At 48.2% G+C, this 15,647-nt stretch overlaps 1 protein-coding gene across 8 annotated transcripts in view; it reads left to right on the top strand.

Moving 5' to 3' along the window:
* Nucleotides 1-15,647, top strand: part of Atp2b2 (ATPase plasma membrane Ca2+ transporting 2) — a 320,647-nt gene that overhangs the window by 121,153 nt on the left and 183,847 nt on the right. For 7 of the 8 annotated variants that reach the window (XM_005365023.3, XM_013352966.2, XM_026788030.1 and 4 more), the window contains exon 3: nucleotides 12,515-12,609. The exons of the other annotated variant lie outside the window; for it this stretch is intronic. The gene's annotated coding sequence lies outside the window, so the exon portion shown is untranslated. The remainder of the gene's footprint in view (nucleotides 1-12,514; nucleotides 12,610-15,647) is intronic. 8 annotated transcript variants of the gene reach the window in all.

Genomic DNA, 15,647 nt, shown 5'->3' with positions numbered 1-15,647 from the left:
CTTCTTATTAACTCTTATAACTTATATTAGCCCATTATTCTTGTCTATGCTAGCCACATGGTTGGGTACCTTTTTCAATGAGGCAGTCACATCTTGCTTCTTCTGTGGTGGGCTCACAACTGCAAGAGGAATGGGCTTCCTTCTTCCCAGAATTCTGTTCTCATTGACCCACCTCTACTTCCTGTCTGGTTGTCCCACCTATACTTCCTGTCTGGCTATTGGCCAATCAGTGTTTATTTAAAACATAATTGACAAAATACAGACAATTATCCCACACCACTTCTCTACTGCATATGTCGTGTGTGCCAAAGCTGTCACAGGTGTGCACCAATGACTGGTAACACTGGAACCAAGCCACCTGCCTTGCCAAGTGTTCTGTCTTTCCCCAGTCATTCGCTGCCCCTCACCAAGTATTGTCACTCAATCCATGGCTCAAGAATCAGGGTCCAGAGTGACTGTGAACAGGGAATGGCAAAGCTCCTCGGTCCTTTGGGTGCGAGTGTGAAGTTCACATGATTAGCAAAGGAGGATAGAGGGGCAGCCTGTGAAGTCCTGTCATGCCTGGGCAGGCTGTACCCATCAGCCAAGGGACAGTGGACCTGCCATGTCCTACCAACAAGCCGGCTTCCCTGGAGCGACTTCTCAATCCTAGGCCTTGCAGCATCTGAGTCTGTCTCCTAACGAGCTGTGAATGAGATGGCAGAGTGACCTCATCAATGTGGCTTCCTGCTGTAGAGACCACTTCTACAACTGTAGATCTGGGGGTGACAGTGCCTCTTTCTATGACCCAAGGAGCATATGATGCTAGCAGCTAGGTAGCTGAGGAGCCTGAGAGGGGCATGCCACGTCTGAATGTGGGTCTTGTGAAGTTGCCTTTCTCAGAGCCGTGCTCTTGCTGCATTCCATGGGAATGGAAGAGCGTGTTCCAGAAGGGGCGGGTGCTCGGCCTCAAAAGATTAAGAGACTTGCATGCCTTGGAACACACCGGATCTTTCTTAACAGAGTGAGAGTGCTGTATGCAGAAAAATGTACTTTCTGGAAGGGGAAATGGTCTATAAATTTAGGGTCCTGCTTGTTTCTGTGTTAAGCAGAAAAAATAATAAAGAAAAAGCAGTTAATTTCGCCTCGGGGAACACTGAAAACATTTATTCCACAGTAAAGTGAAATATTTTATGTTCTAACATAGTTTTGATTGCCCAGCAAAATGTGCACCCACATATCTGCTGTGGGGCTCCGTGCAGGCTTCAGATAGAAGCGTGTCTCGTGGCTTCAGATAGAAGCGTGTCTCGTGGCTTCAATTGCAGCAGACATATTTCCCCTCTTGTTAGTCTCTGCTCTCTGGTCTCTCTGTCCAGTCTTCTGAGCCTCTGCTTCCTGTGACTGGCCAATCATAAGACTCCCTCCGGCTGACTTCCCAAGACTTCTCTTAGAGTGTGATTGTCATCAAGGTCTAAGGACTTTTAACTCCGTGACACCAAAGCAGGATATTAGAAACACATTTAAGCCAGGCAGTGGTGGTGCACACCTTTAATCCCAGCACTCAGGAGGCAGAGACAGGCAGATCTCTGTGAGTTCAAGGACAGCCTGGTCTACAGGAGCTAGTTCCAGGACAGGCTACAAAGTTGCAGAGAAACCTATCTCAAAAAGCTGAGAGAGAGAGTCAGGGAGAAGAAGAAAAGAAAAACAGCACGCATAAAATGTGCAGCCTGACCATTTTCTTACTGGACTATAGGTTTGTTTGACTCAGCTTTGGAAAAGCCAGGCTGTGCCTTGAGCTGGTGACGTCCCCTGTTGGAACCACAAAGCTCCCTCTCCCGGTTTCAGATCACTGAGCAGAATCAGCTGCTGATGTGGGCCTTCCCTCTGAGCTGGACTTGGTTCTCCATACTGATCCGTCATTCCCAGGCTCCAAGAGCAGAATCTATGTCACACATATATATCCTAGGGGTGCAGCATAGGGCCCAGCAAGAAGGGAGTAGGGAGGCAAGAGATGAGGGGGAAAGAGAGGGAGGAAATGGAACATAAATTCTAATTGCTCTGCAGCCCACAGCCATTTACCTCTGGCCTAAGCAATATGACATGCTAAACATGACAGCTTTGCCCCCGCTTGTCAAGCTCTCAGGCCCAGCCCTGGATTTGCCATGATGTAGGTCACACGGGTCACATGTGGTGTAGGTCACATACATATGCATGTGTGAGTCTGTTCACTGTTCCCAAAGGCTTCTCAGAAAGTACTAACGGATCCTACACTTAGGTGATCCACAGAAGAAGTCTAGACACACTTTTCTGGCCTCCATGGGTACCTGTACTCAGATGCACATACCCCCAATGCAGACACAGACACAAATAAACATAATGAAAAACGAAAATAGAAGTTTTGAAAAAGCCTTTGGCTGAATGAATGAATGAATGAATGTACGGGTGGACTGGTTAGTATTCCTTCATGATCACTGCTCCGAAGCCCTCTCATTTGCCCTTAGTTCTTACTTCCTATTGTGTGTAAGGATTGAAGCAAAGCCTCTGAGGTGAAGTGGGACTGAATTCAAATCCAGCCTTCTGGTCATTAGCTACTTCTGATTACTAAGAGAACAGTCTGAATGTTTCCTTGTCTCAGGCCAAGCTCTCTCAGAAGCCAGTTTTGGTCTTATCTTCAGCCTGTTTTTTGTAGAAACCAATCTTGACATTAAGCAAGGCCAAGGAAGGCTGGAAGGGGAGAAGAAGTGAGGCCAGACAGGAACAAAGGTGTCACCAAGCAATTACTTACCCCTCTGGCCAGTTGGAACTTACCACACTAGGAGACAGTGAGAGCTTGTTGTACTGGTTTGAAAGAAAATGGCCCCAAAAGGGAGTGGCACCATTAGGAGATGTGGCCTCGTTGGAGGAAGTGTGTCACTGTGGAGGTGGGCTTTGAAGCCTCGTACATGCTCAAGCCACGCCCAGTGAGACAGACCACTTCCTACTGCCTGTACACAAGGTAGAACTCAGTTACCTCTCCAGCACCGTGTCTGCCTGCATGCTGCCATGTCCAGCCGTGACTAAACCTCTGAACTGTACGCAAACCATCACAATTAAATGGTTTCCTTTAAAGAGTTGCTGTGGTCATGGTGTCTCTAGCCACAACAATAGAAACACTAACTGAGACACTAGTATAAGCACATAGCTTATGGTATTCCCATCCAAGGCAAGGAAACTGAACCATTTATGTACCAGCTCCCAACACCACCCACTATTGATGGAGGGCTGGGCTGGTGAGTAGTGCCTGCTAGGAGAGATGGAGATGTGGGTATGCAGTGAACCCTGCCTGCCACTCTGCCATCACATACATCTCTGGTTTCTGTCACAACTCTATGCTTCTCTAAGGTGTGTGTGTGTGTGTGTGTGTGTGTGTGTGTGTGTATGCATATGTACGTCAGGTGTTGATGTCAGGTGTCTTTCCTTTTATCCCTTTCTTTCTTTCTTTTTTTTTTTTTTTTGGTTTTTCGAGACAGGGTTTCTCTGTATCTTTGGACCCTGTCCTGGAACGAGCTCTTGTAGACCAGGCTGGCCTCAGACTCATAGAGTCTGCCTGCCTCTGCCCCCCCCACCCGAGTGCTGGGATTAAAGGTGTGTACCACCACCGCCTGACTGTCAGGTGTCTTCCTCAATCTCCATCTTTATTTTTGAGACAGAGTCTCTTGCTGAGTTTGGAATTTGCTGATTCAGATAGGTCAGCAGGCTCCAGGCTCTCCTGTCCCCACATCTTTAGCACTAACCTACTAACATTACAGGTACATGTTACCATGACAGGCGTTTTAAAATGTGGGTTCTAGGGACCAAACGCTGGTCCTCATACTTGCATGGCCAGCACTTTAGTGACTGGACCACCGCCATAAGCTGCATGGTCTAAGAGAGCTGTCCTTGGTGTGTGTTAATTACTTGATGTTCAGTGTCCCACAGAGTCCTTGCCCAGCACCCCACGTGCAATGCAAAAGGGGCACCCATGGAACCAGCTCTTTGGAGTCCCCTTACCACCTGCAGGGTCACTCTGTGATCCTACAAAGTGCCAAGAACTGGAATACAACTGAGCCTAAGGAGTGGGATCCTGGGTCCCCACCTTGTTTGGTCCCTCCAGGCAGATAGGACAAAACTGGAACACTGAAGACAACAGGAGTTGCCTTTTTCAATCCCAACACTTTATAGAAAGGAACCATTGGCCCCAGAACACATGGCTTCTGTAGCTCTGAGACTGGCCTCCCTTTAAAGCAGAAGCGAGACACACACAAAGGATTTTCCCAGCCTTCCTGCTGAGGTAGTCAGGGGTTCTTTCATAGTGTCAGTAACATGTTCTACAAATGCCTCACCTGAATGTGTTTCCTGGGCTGATTCTCCTTCAGCTTTGGCCCAAAATGGTTTTGTCTTATAGGGGGCTTCAGCTTCCCTGGGAGGTGTGTGCAAAGTCCATGTCTGTAGCTTCCTTGAACAAAGCATTCAGAAATTTCGTGAAACAGTTGATTGGGGGCACAGGCCTGGTCCAGCTGTGTGGCCACAGACCACTTGTATTTCCTCTCTGAGGCTTCCTTATCTGTAAAATGGAGGAAATAGCAGGCCCAAGAATGCTTAGGAGGATGTGAATCTCCAAGTCTCACTGACAGTGGAATGGCATTTTCCTTAGTATTAGTGGGATGCTGGGAGTGGGGTGACCTCATGACAGCCAGGTCTTATGACTTCTTTCTTCCCATAAGTTGTTGTCAAACCCAAAGTTCTCAGGAATGTCCAGACAGCTCCTCTACCCCCATGACACACAGCCGTACGGTGTGACCTCAGCAGATCTGAAAGGACTCAGAGGCATCTCCATCTTCTAGTGGGAAAATGACGTCTTGCCCAAGGCCTGGAAGCAGTCATTTCCTGGATCCAAAACTGTGGGTTCCCAACATCTGCTGTTTTCTAACATCTGCTCTGAGAGCTGTGCCCAGGGTGCTCAGCCCCCACTACCAAGCCTTAGCCTCTCTCCTCTCCCACGTGTCGATCAGCCAGCCCCAGCCATGCAGAGTGCTGGGGTGTTCAATCCCCACAGCAGGCGCCACTTCCGCCTCTGAGTTGGTGTGTAGCAGATGGCTCAGGGGCTATTTTCAACTCAAGTGGGGATGTTTCAGAAGAGGATGGAGCTCACAGATGGGGGCAGTGGGTCTGGGGCTCAGGCCAGCAAGCCCACAGCCTCGGCTTCAGTCCTGCCTTGAGTCTTTCTGTGCATTGTGGGATATGCGACCTTCTGGAGGTCCTCAGTCTCCCCACTCATAGACTAGGGCAGGCAGGCCATTAGTAGAACTTTGACATCATCAACCTGGGTCTCAGGGAGAAGAAGCAGGTGCCCTAGGGCTTTGAGAGAACAACTCTTTCTGAAAAGGGAAGGTCCCTAGGCCTGTGGGCTGGAGCTGTCCAAGGTACATAAGTTACTGTGCCCAAGTGGGCCCAGCAGGTGGCCAGGCTGGTGGCTGACAGTCACTAGGCAGGAACTTGAGACCCAGCCAGCTCCTTGCTTCCACATGAGGTCTCAGCCTAGCCAGAGGAACTTGGAGGGGGAAGGTCCCAGGGGAGCATGATCTAAGACAGGATAGGGGAGAGGGGGCAGTATCCTTCTCCTGGACCCCGAACCTCAACTCCAAGGCATTTTGTGGTGAATAGGATGTGGGCACGGAAGAGAGCCCCATTCACAGGGCAAGGGCTGTATATCTGGTCACCCAGAACAAAGGTACTGTGTGCAAATGTGTTTCCCTAGATGCTACATTTACTACAGAGTTCAGGGGAATAGAAGCATTATTGTAAAACCAAAACCTTCAACTTGCCAGTGTTGGCATCTGGAGAAATCCCATTTTTTAAAGCATCATGTCTTCTTTCTAGACAGTGCACACAATAAGATTCTAGTTGGAGTCTTATAAACTGAAATCCTATTTAATTTCATTTTTACCTTTTTTGCCTTAGCTTGTCCCTCATCATACACACTTACCTCTTTAGGAGCATTGTTACACCCACTGCATGCACATGCCTGTAATCTCAGCAAGTTTAGGTGGCAAGGCTAGCCTAGCTACATGGTGAGACCATGGCTCAGCTATCAGACCAGGGGCCAGAAAAATCACTCAGCAGGTAATGGTGCTACTCCTATAGGCCTGACTGTGTGGGGTTGATGCCCAGAGCATAAGAATCTCTAGTATGTACCTTTGCTCAATGCCTGGAGTTCAGAAAGCACTTGTGCGTTCCTGTGGACCCAGCGTTCCTATGGTGAGGTGGGAGGTGAATGAAGATAGGAGAGTAGGTTTGCTGTTCCAGGATACAGTACAACAGCAGAGATAGAGACCCTGCCTCAAAGACACTATAGAGGGTGAGCGCCAGCCTCGTCATGTTGTGCTGTGTTTCTCAAGGGCTCACATTCACTCTTCAGACACTCAAACGCAAATAAAGATAAAAGTATTTTTTAAAAAACATTTTCTAAATATAAGCATGTTCTGAGGTCCTGGTGTTTGTGCTCAGACAAACACTGTGTTTGGGAGAGACATGATTCAGCCCCCTACCCAGGAGACAGCATATCAAAGAGAGGCACAATGAAGGAGCTGAGGCCATCATACACTCCGAGCATCCCTTCTCCAAGGTCATGGGACCAGACATATTCCAAGGTCAGAGCCTTCTGGCTTTGGAATGCACATAGCTTTTACTGGCTGAGCACCTCAGTATGACTGTTAGAAACTCAAAACCTAAAAGTTTGGGGGCAAACATAACAGTGGTTTCCATTTAGAGAACATTTTGGGTTTTAGGTTTTCCGGTGGACATGGGCTTTAAGGATTTCTCTTTTACTTTTAGTTGTATGTATACATGTGTATCTATGTGTGGACTTATGCACATGAGTGCAATGCCCACAGAGGCCAGAAAAGGGCTTTGTATCCTTTACAGCTGGAGTTAGAGGCTACTGTGAACCACCCCACCCATTTGTCTTTCCTCTTCATGGATCCTTTTTTTCTAAAGATGTGTTAATGAGCGCATGCCCCATGTGAGCGTGGTATGTGGGCCTATGAGCCATGGCACACATGTGGAAATTAAAGAACAACTTTGTGAAACAGGTTCTCTCCTTCCACCTTTACATAGGCTCCAGGGGTCAAAGCCAGGACCAGACTCAGTACCAAGTGTCTTTACCCACTGAGCCATTTCACCAGGTGACTCACCATTACACTGATGACTCCTTTGCCCGTGCCCAGTTTTGTGACGGCACACTTTGTTTATTGAGTTTTATACTCTCAAGTGTTTTTACATTTTATCATGCAAGCACAATTTTAAAAAAAAAAAATCATGCCTGTTGTCCAACCACTGACCTCCTGTGAAAAGCATCTTGGGACTGGGGGCCATCATGCTCACAGTGGCAGGTACAAGTTTTCCCAAAGTTTCCCAAAGAAAGCAGGCTGAGCAAGCCAGTAAGCAGCCCCCTCCATGGCCTCTGCATCAGTTCCTGCTTCCAGGATCCTGCCCTGTTTGAGCTCCTGTCTTGACTTCCTTCAATGATGAACAGCAAGTGGAAGTGTAAGCCAAATAAACCCTTTTCCTGCCCAACTTACTTTTTAGTTACGGCGTTCCTTCACAGCAATAGAAACCCTAACCAAGACAGTCACTCTGGGAATTGCTTTGTCTGAGACCTCCAAAAGGCTTTGGGAGCTCTCCCGGGACACGACCATACCCTTTGAGAATCAACAACCACACCACTGTGATGAAATGCCCAACAAAGGCAGCTGGTGAAGGAAGGTTACACTCCAGTGCATAGTTTAGGTTCACAGTCGATGGTGGAGTGGGGGGTGACAGCAAGAGCGGCAGCTGGTCACATGGCACCCGCAGTCAGGAAGCAAAGAGATGGTTGCTGGTGCTCAGCCCACTTTCTCCTTTGTCTTCGGTTCAGGACCTCAGCCTGTGGGATGGTGCTGTCCATATTCAGGGCAGGACATGCTGTTTCCTTCATTAACTTTTATGGGAAAGCCTTCCAGACAACCCCGGAGTGGTGTCCTTGGGTGATTCTAAGGCTAGTCAAGCTAACAAGGGAGGTTAAGCAGCGCATAAACTTAGGGAAAAATACAGAGAGGATATGGAGCAGACCTCAGGTGCAGAACCCTAGAAATGTGGCCACTTCTGCCACTCAGAGCTGTAGAGAGGAGGAAAATAGGCATGGGTGCCCATGCTGAAGGGCATGCTCAGTGAAACAGTAGCTGCCAGAGCAGAAAGGCATTGGGAGCATACACTTCCTGATTCACACCATTTGTGAGATCAGCACTGCCCATCACCATGTTCCCTACAGAGACCTAGCAGGGGTGGACCTTGAGATCCTGAAAATGATTCCAGTCTCGGTTTCTAGTATTCACCAAGTCTACGACTTTGTGGGTTTGCTCCAAGCCACCAAGCATCATGTCAATAGCCCTGAATAAAAATGCCTTAGAGGCCCCAGTTTCCTTGTCTCCTGACTGAAAGGAAGACCTTTCCTGAGCAGGTGGAAAACTGGGAGCTCATGAAGATGGCAGGATACCCGAGCATAAGATTTGGTTGACAGTGTTAAGATGAGCTGGAGTGTGATGACACATGCCTATAATCCCAGCACTGAGACAGAGGGACTGCCGTGAGTTCAAGTCCAGCTTCTACTTCATAGAGAATTATAGGTCAGTCCGGGCTGGAGTGGAAACACATGTATATGCATACACACACACAGGTATGTATACACGCACGCACATGCATGCATGTACACAAGGAACATGAAGAAAATTCTAGAGAGTTTTAGGCAGATGGAAGCCCCTATTTAAATGCTTCTACTTCCAGGCTAGAGTGGAGTCACTATTCACAATCCTCTCACTAAGGATAGCTGAAGGCCCCATCATTCAGAACAGCTAGGAGAACTGGGGGGAGCACCTGCTGGCCAGGAATGGATGACACCCCAAGATTCCACAGTGGAAACTCTGCATCTTTCCATGATGAAATTTACCCCAGAGTGAGAATTAGCAGTAGGGCCTTGACAATGGTCACAACCAACAATCCGCTAGCCTTAAAGAATGCAAAGAAAGCTCAAACAGATACTTTAGACACTGGCTCCTCTGCACCCAGCCAATCACCAAGAAATATGGAGTAGAGAGTGGGACCTCCACTGTCAGTGGGCTATAATGAAGAAGGCCAAAATAGCCCTGCCCCCACCACACACATATACTTGGAGTGGTGTCAGAGAAGGCAGGGAACAGGTGGAGGGAAACAACACTATACCCCTCTCTCTGCAGTTCCCCAAATAAAACCCCAGAGACAGAAATTGGGGTTCAACCTGAAAGTCAGAAAAGCAAAACAGCCAGTCACTGGCTCTAACCTCTACCTCAGTCTGAAATGGGAATCCTGCCTCCAGGAATCTCAGAATGAGACTGTGTTTGAGAGCTGTCTCTTCCCATTTTATATTCCTCTCTAGTGCTAGGATTAAAGGCGTGCACCACTACTACCTGGTTTCTGTGGCAGACTAGCATGGCTACTGGGATTAAAGGCGTGTGTCATCACTGCCCAGTCTGTAATTCGATCGGTAATGGTGTTTTACTCTCTGAATTTCAGGCAAGCTTTATTTATTAAAATACAAATGAAATATCTCTCCAGTAGTCTGTAAGGACTCCAAACTTTCCAACTAGAGGGATCCCTAAACCCACTCACCAACAGCAAGGACCCCACCACCACCAGTAGGAACTGACCGGAGAAGGTGGATGTGGTCCCCTGTGTGAAATTAGCAAGCAGGCATTCCCCTGCATCTGCTGGACTACAGCAGAGAAAGTCGTCTAAAACGGAAGGTTTGAATGAGTCTCATGACATGATAGATTTCCAGGGAAAATCGTTCATATCAGAAGCACCAGGAAGAAGTCTGGCTTGGTGGAAAAGGGCCATTGACAAATGCCAACCCAGATGGCAGAGATACCAGAAGCAGCTAACATGGATTTCACAGTAGCCAGTATAAACAGTTCAGGGAACTGCTCTGGCCACTGGAATCAAACTTTTAAATTACCAGAAAAGAATAGAAATCAAATGGAAATTTTAGAACTGAAAAGTACTCCTGAAAAAGACAAAGAAAAACCCTCAGTGGATGTGCTTTATGTCAGACTAGAAAGAATTGAAGAAAGAATCGTTAAACTGGAATATAGAATGATGGAGATTACCTGATTTAAATAAAAAAGAGAAAATGTAAGGAAAAAAATGTCAACAGAGCCTTAGGGTCCTGTGGGAAAATTAACAAGGCTCCAGCAAAGTATTTGAATAAATTATGGCCGAAAATGCACCCAATTGTGTACACACACACACTCACACACGCACTCACACACACACACTCACACACACACACACTCATACACACACACTCACACACACACACTCACACACACACCTGAAGAGCCAAGAATCTCAAAAATCTCGAGTAGTATGAACCCAAAGCCATCCACTCTAAGCAACACGAAAGCTACTGAAAACGGAAAATGAAGTTTAGACGCTATTGGAAGCAGTGGGAGAGAAATGGCATCTGTGATCGGGTGACGAAGTATTGACGACTAGTGTAAACGCAGAACTTCAAAGTTAAAAAATCAGAGCAGTAAGATGTCTCAGCAGGGAAAGGTGTCCAGCCTGAGGGACCTGAATTTGATCTCCAAGATCCAGTTGCTTCCCTTAGGTTGCCCTGTGACCTCCACTGGGCACTCAACACATAAGATAAATGTATTCTTTTTAAAAATCAGACAGGTTAATTAGATCCTGAACAAAATACCTGGAGCCACTTCTCTGATGATGTCCAGTCAGCAGAGTGCACACGAGACGGTGCCCAGCATGGCTGGCCACTGGGCAAAGGCACATGGAAACCACAGCTGATGGCAGCACAGTGTGTCAGAGTGGCTGGCGTGGGAAATGACACTGGTAGGCACTGGTGAGAACGCCTGGAGGCAGGGTCACTCAGACATCCACACGGGAGTGCAATATAGTACAGCCACTGTAGGATGGGTGAGGGATTGCATTCAAAACAGCACCTCCACCATCTGACTCACCAGTCGTACTAAAGAACGTTTATCACAAATAAAAGGAAATGCGTGTTGGTCTGCACACAAATCACCTTGCACAGCTTTTCATAGCAGTCATTTGTAATGATTTCTCCAATGTGCAATGATAACCCGGATAGCCCTAATCACTAAGTGGCTGAACTGGGGCACATCCATCCACAGTCCACCACCAAACCATGTAAAGCCTAGACCACAGAGCAAGGGAGAGGGCTGGCTCAGTGGGCACAGTGCTTAGTGTGCAAGCATGAGGACCTGAGTTCAAATCCCCTGTACCCATATAGAAACCAAGCGTGGTTACATGCATACCTGTAACTCAGCCCAGAGGAAGGTGAAATAGAACGAACGCTGGGCCTTCCAGCCCAGCTCCAGGCTCAGTGAGAGACTCTGTCGAGGGAATAAGATAGAAAATAATAGAATTAGACATCCTTCTCTGGTCTCTGCAGACATGTACACACACACACACACACACACACAGAGATATGTCACACACAAAATGCATACAGAAAATAAAAATCTAGATCAGACTCCAGAGGATTATCCTGAATGAGACAAGAAAGGGAGTTTCAGAAAGTCCACCTCGCTCCTGACTTCATGTCTCTCCTGTCACTGACAGAGTATTCTCCAGTCAGAGGGCAGGGTGCATAGGAAGGGAATGGGGTGACTGTAAAGGTGGAGTCCAGGAGACCTGTAGTGTGGAGCAGGGTTGTGTCTTAACTGTGATGTTGATGACATGGATCCACATGTATGTGCATGTGTGCTGCTGCTGCCCTAAGAATGAGCCTTTTTTTTTTTTTTTTTTTTTGGTTTTTCAAGACAGGGTTTCCCTGTGGCTTTGGAGCCTGTCCTGGAACTAGCTCTGTAGACCAGGCTGGTCTTGAACTCACAAAGATCCGGCTGCCTCTGCCTCCCGAGTGCCTTAAGAAGGGTCTAAAGTCATTCACCTGGTTCTGATGGCAAGCCGTGGTTATGCAAGATGTGACCTTCAGGTGTGGCTAGGGGAAGGGGCACAGGCCTCTCTGTGTATTTCTTTGCCAACTCTGAAGTGATGAGGACCTCAAAATAAAAAGCAAATAAATGGATAGATATGCTGATGGGTGTGTGGATGGATGGAGACGCAGACACTGGGAAAAGTTGGCGCCTTATGCAAGGAAGGGCTCTCTCTGTCTCTCTCTTCTCCTTTCTCTCTCTCCAAAGCACCCTCTCACAGCCCATGCCAGCCACAGATAGGGAGAGACAGGGAGACATCCCTCAATCACTGCCAACTGGTGGGCTTACTTCCCTGTAATGAGCTTGGAACCCGGAGAGGGTGAGGTCCCCAAGGCAGCCTTGAGGAGCAGATGGCCTGAGTATATCTGGGTATAGCCAGGGGAGGAGGAGCAAGCAACCTGCCTCCATCTCCATCCCCACCCAACACTGGTCACCCAATTCTAACCATGACCATTTTAACCCCTTTCCAGAGTTGAACTTGGTCACACAGTCCCCAGAGCCGGCAAGACATGGGCCCCATTGTACAAGTCCTTGCACCCCTGCTGTGACTAGAAGGCGTGGACGGGTGAGTTGAAGACCGGGGTCTTTTTTTGGTGGGGTGTGAGAAGAAAGACGCTATGGCTGTGCATGTGTGCGTGCATGTGTGCGCGCACCTGCGTTGGTAAAGGGTGCTAATGGAGGGTTCACTATGCAGGAATGAAGTGTGTTTGGAAGCAACCATCTTCCTCTGCCACCTGACTGGGGACGCGTGTATTGGCTGCAATGCCCAGAATCTCTTTGGTGTTGAGTAGGGGTGTAGTAGTGAGGGTAGATCGGCTTCGTGACTGTCACACAACTAACCTGGTCTCAGTATTGAGTCTGTTCTTGCCATTCCTGGTGCCGATGATCCATGCAGATCCAACACTCCCTCTGCCTCGGTAGCACAGACAGCTACCCCGCCTTCTTTGCTGCCAGTTGGGCTGACATGGAGCCGTAGAGGTAGGCTTGCTGTGACAGGTGCTGAGAGCTGCGAGGGGACAGTGCCATCCAGTTAGGTGACCTTGGCATGTGTGGGACCTGGACTCAGGTCTGGATTCGAAGCATTCGTTCAGCAACTGAGGTTGCTTCTCTGGGTCTTGGCTTCTTCATTTGTAATGTGGGGACAGCAGGGGCATCTTGTGGCAGTCAGGCAGAGTGGCTAGGACACACCAGGTACTCGGTCTACACATGTTGAGTGTATGGTCATGCCATGTGCCTAATCTATGCTCATTAGAGAGACGGCCCACTCTGGGCTCAGGGTACCACAAGGCAAAGCTCTTTGAGGGTTCCCTGGGAGTGATGGTGTCTCTTCTGTGCTCTGCAAGCATTCCTTTGAGCCCCTGTTTTTGCTTTATTGCATCCATGTATAATGTATAAACCTTGAGGTTTGTGCTGTGCGCTCAGAATTGAAGTTGCTCATCCTCTGGCCTCAGACCAAACTTCTGCTCCATGACGGCATCCTCTGCTGAGACCAGTCACCACCCCCGAACTTCCTGTCAGAGTGGGCATCTCTTGTATGCCCTCTCTCTTGTCCTCAGCATCACCCTCTTGAAATCTGGTTTCTCATTCAAGCACTTGGGGACTAACCAGATTATTTCCAAATATATTCTGTAATTGTTCACGTATTTGTTTAAAGACCAGGCAAATGAGAAGTCAGAACAGATACACAGGCATCTAAACCCAGCAGTTTCGGGTGTAGGCATGGGTGAGAAAAGAGGTCAGATAGCCACTGATGGGTCACCCACAGAGGGAGGAGGTGATGGCTGCCAATGTGCTCATAGGCAGCTGTAGGAGGGAGTCTAGGTTTGGAGTACAGTTAGGAACTGTCAGTCCGGCCTAGCCCAAGTCTCTGTTAAGACCTTCACCCGTCTAGCCAGGCTTCTCGGTGCCCTGGGACAGGTATGGCCTAAACGCTCAGAATCGTGTACCAGGAGGCTCCAGAGCTCCCCACCTCAGAAGCCCTGGGAGCTGGGGAAGTGAGGGGGTATCCATCCTTCTGTGAGCCTCCTCACTTCCCAGGACCAGAGCAGAGCAGTCCTTCCCCGCAAAGGTAAGCCCTCCAGCAGCCCTAGAAGGATCCTACACTGGAGATGCCTGAAAAGAGCAATGCCCCCCTGATATGGGAGCCACAAACCCCACCCTTGCCAAGATGGACATCCAGAGAGAGAGAGAGAGTTGGAGAGCTGAACCGTCTAAGCCTGTGTAAGAACATTACCAGAACCACCACAGCTGGTCATGGTAGAAACCACAGGTGTCTCCTTCCACATAAAAATGTTTAATTGACAGATCTTCTACAGCAGAACAGTATATTAAACTGATGATGCAGAATAATTCTTAAAATGCAATATGCTCAAAATTAGCAGAAAAGTAGGAGCAGAAATCAAGGATGCTTGCGATGACTCAACAATCAAATGACAACCATGAGGGGTCTGAACCAGATTCAAGTGTGTGCTAGCAAGGTTAAAGGCCCACAGCTGTAGTCCTGGCATTAGCCAGGTGTGGAGGCCAGCCTGGGCTACCTTGTGTCAAAAATCAAAGAGAAAGGATTCAGTTCTCCTTAAAATAGCAACAATGCATTGTCCCTTGCTATCCACAAGGGACCAGTGGGTGTTCTAGTCCCTAACAAAATATACCGCAACATTGGATCATAGCCCAACTGCATTTTCCAACACACTTAAGCTATTTCTCTCTGACTTTCAAAGAATAATACAGCATTGGCACCATATAATAGTCATTTCATAGTTCAGGAATAAGAAGAGGAAAGCCTGTATCTGTTCGGTAGAGGTTCAATTTAAAAAAAAAAAAAAGTCCTGGGGCCAGCAAGATGGCTCAGCAGGTAAAATGCTTGGGAAGCAACCCTGGTGACCTGAGTTCAATCCCAGAACCCACAAGGCAGAAGGAAAGAACTGACTCCACAGAGTTGTTCTCTGACCTCCATCACCTCTTCTTCCTGCTATGTGCCTGTGTCTGTGTCCAAAGGCCCCATCTTATGAGAAGGCTCAGTCTCATCCTGCCAGGGCCACCTTATGGCCTCATTTTACCTCTGTTAAGACCCTATGTCCAAATGAGGCCACATCCATAGATCCTGAGGTTTAGAACTCCAACATCGGTGTTAGAAAGACACAATTCAGTCCCCAACTGCATTCTACTGTGTGTATTTCATCACCAGGGGCCATGAATTCATTTGTGACTTTGGAAATCTCAACGAATCAAACAGCATTTCCATCATTTTCTGAGATGAGAATGTTCCTCTCAAGACTACTATCGTTTGGCTCCCAGGTGCTGTCCTACTAGCTCCTGGCCTCACTGGGTCCATCTGGGCCCCTGACTCAAATTCTTCCATGAAAAATGGGAGGCTTTGAGGCTCTTTTTTTCTTAGCACAACTGGCCTCTAGACACCAAGATGGCATAAGCCAGGAGCTCCATCTGTGGGGCAGTCCCAGGTAGGAATGTGGGCGGGAATGCCATGCCACCAGGGTCCTCATAGAGTGAGGGAGTCACTTCCTGTCCTGATCTCCTGAAGGGTACGAGCTCTTTCTGAGTGCCCTGACAGCCTTGAGGACTCAACCTGCCCCTGGTGTCCAT

The sequence above is a fragment of the Microtus ochrogaster genome, unplaced genomic scaffold (assembly GCF_000317375.1).
Source record: "Microtus ochrogaster isolate Prairie Vole_2 unplaced genomic scaffold, MicOch1.0 UNK1, whole genome shotgun sequence".
NCBI classification, from domain to species: domain Eukaryota; kingdom Metazoa; phylum Chordata; class Mammalia; order Rodentia; family Cricetidae; genus Microtus; species Microtus ochrogaster.
The sequence above is the reverse complement of the archived record's forward strand: the minus strand, read 5'-3'. Positions and strand labels throughout refer to the sequence as shown.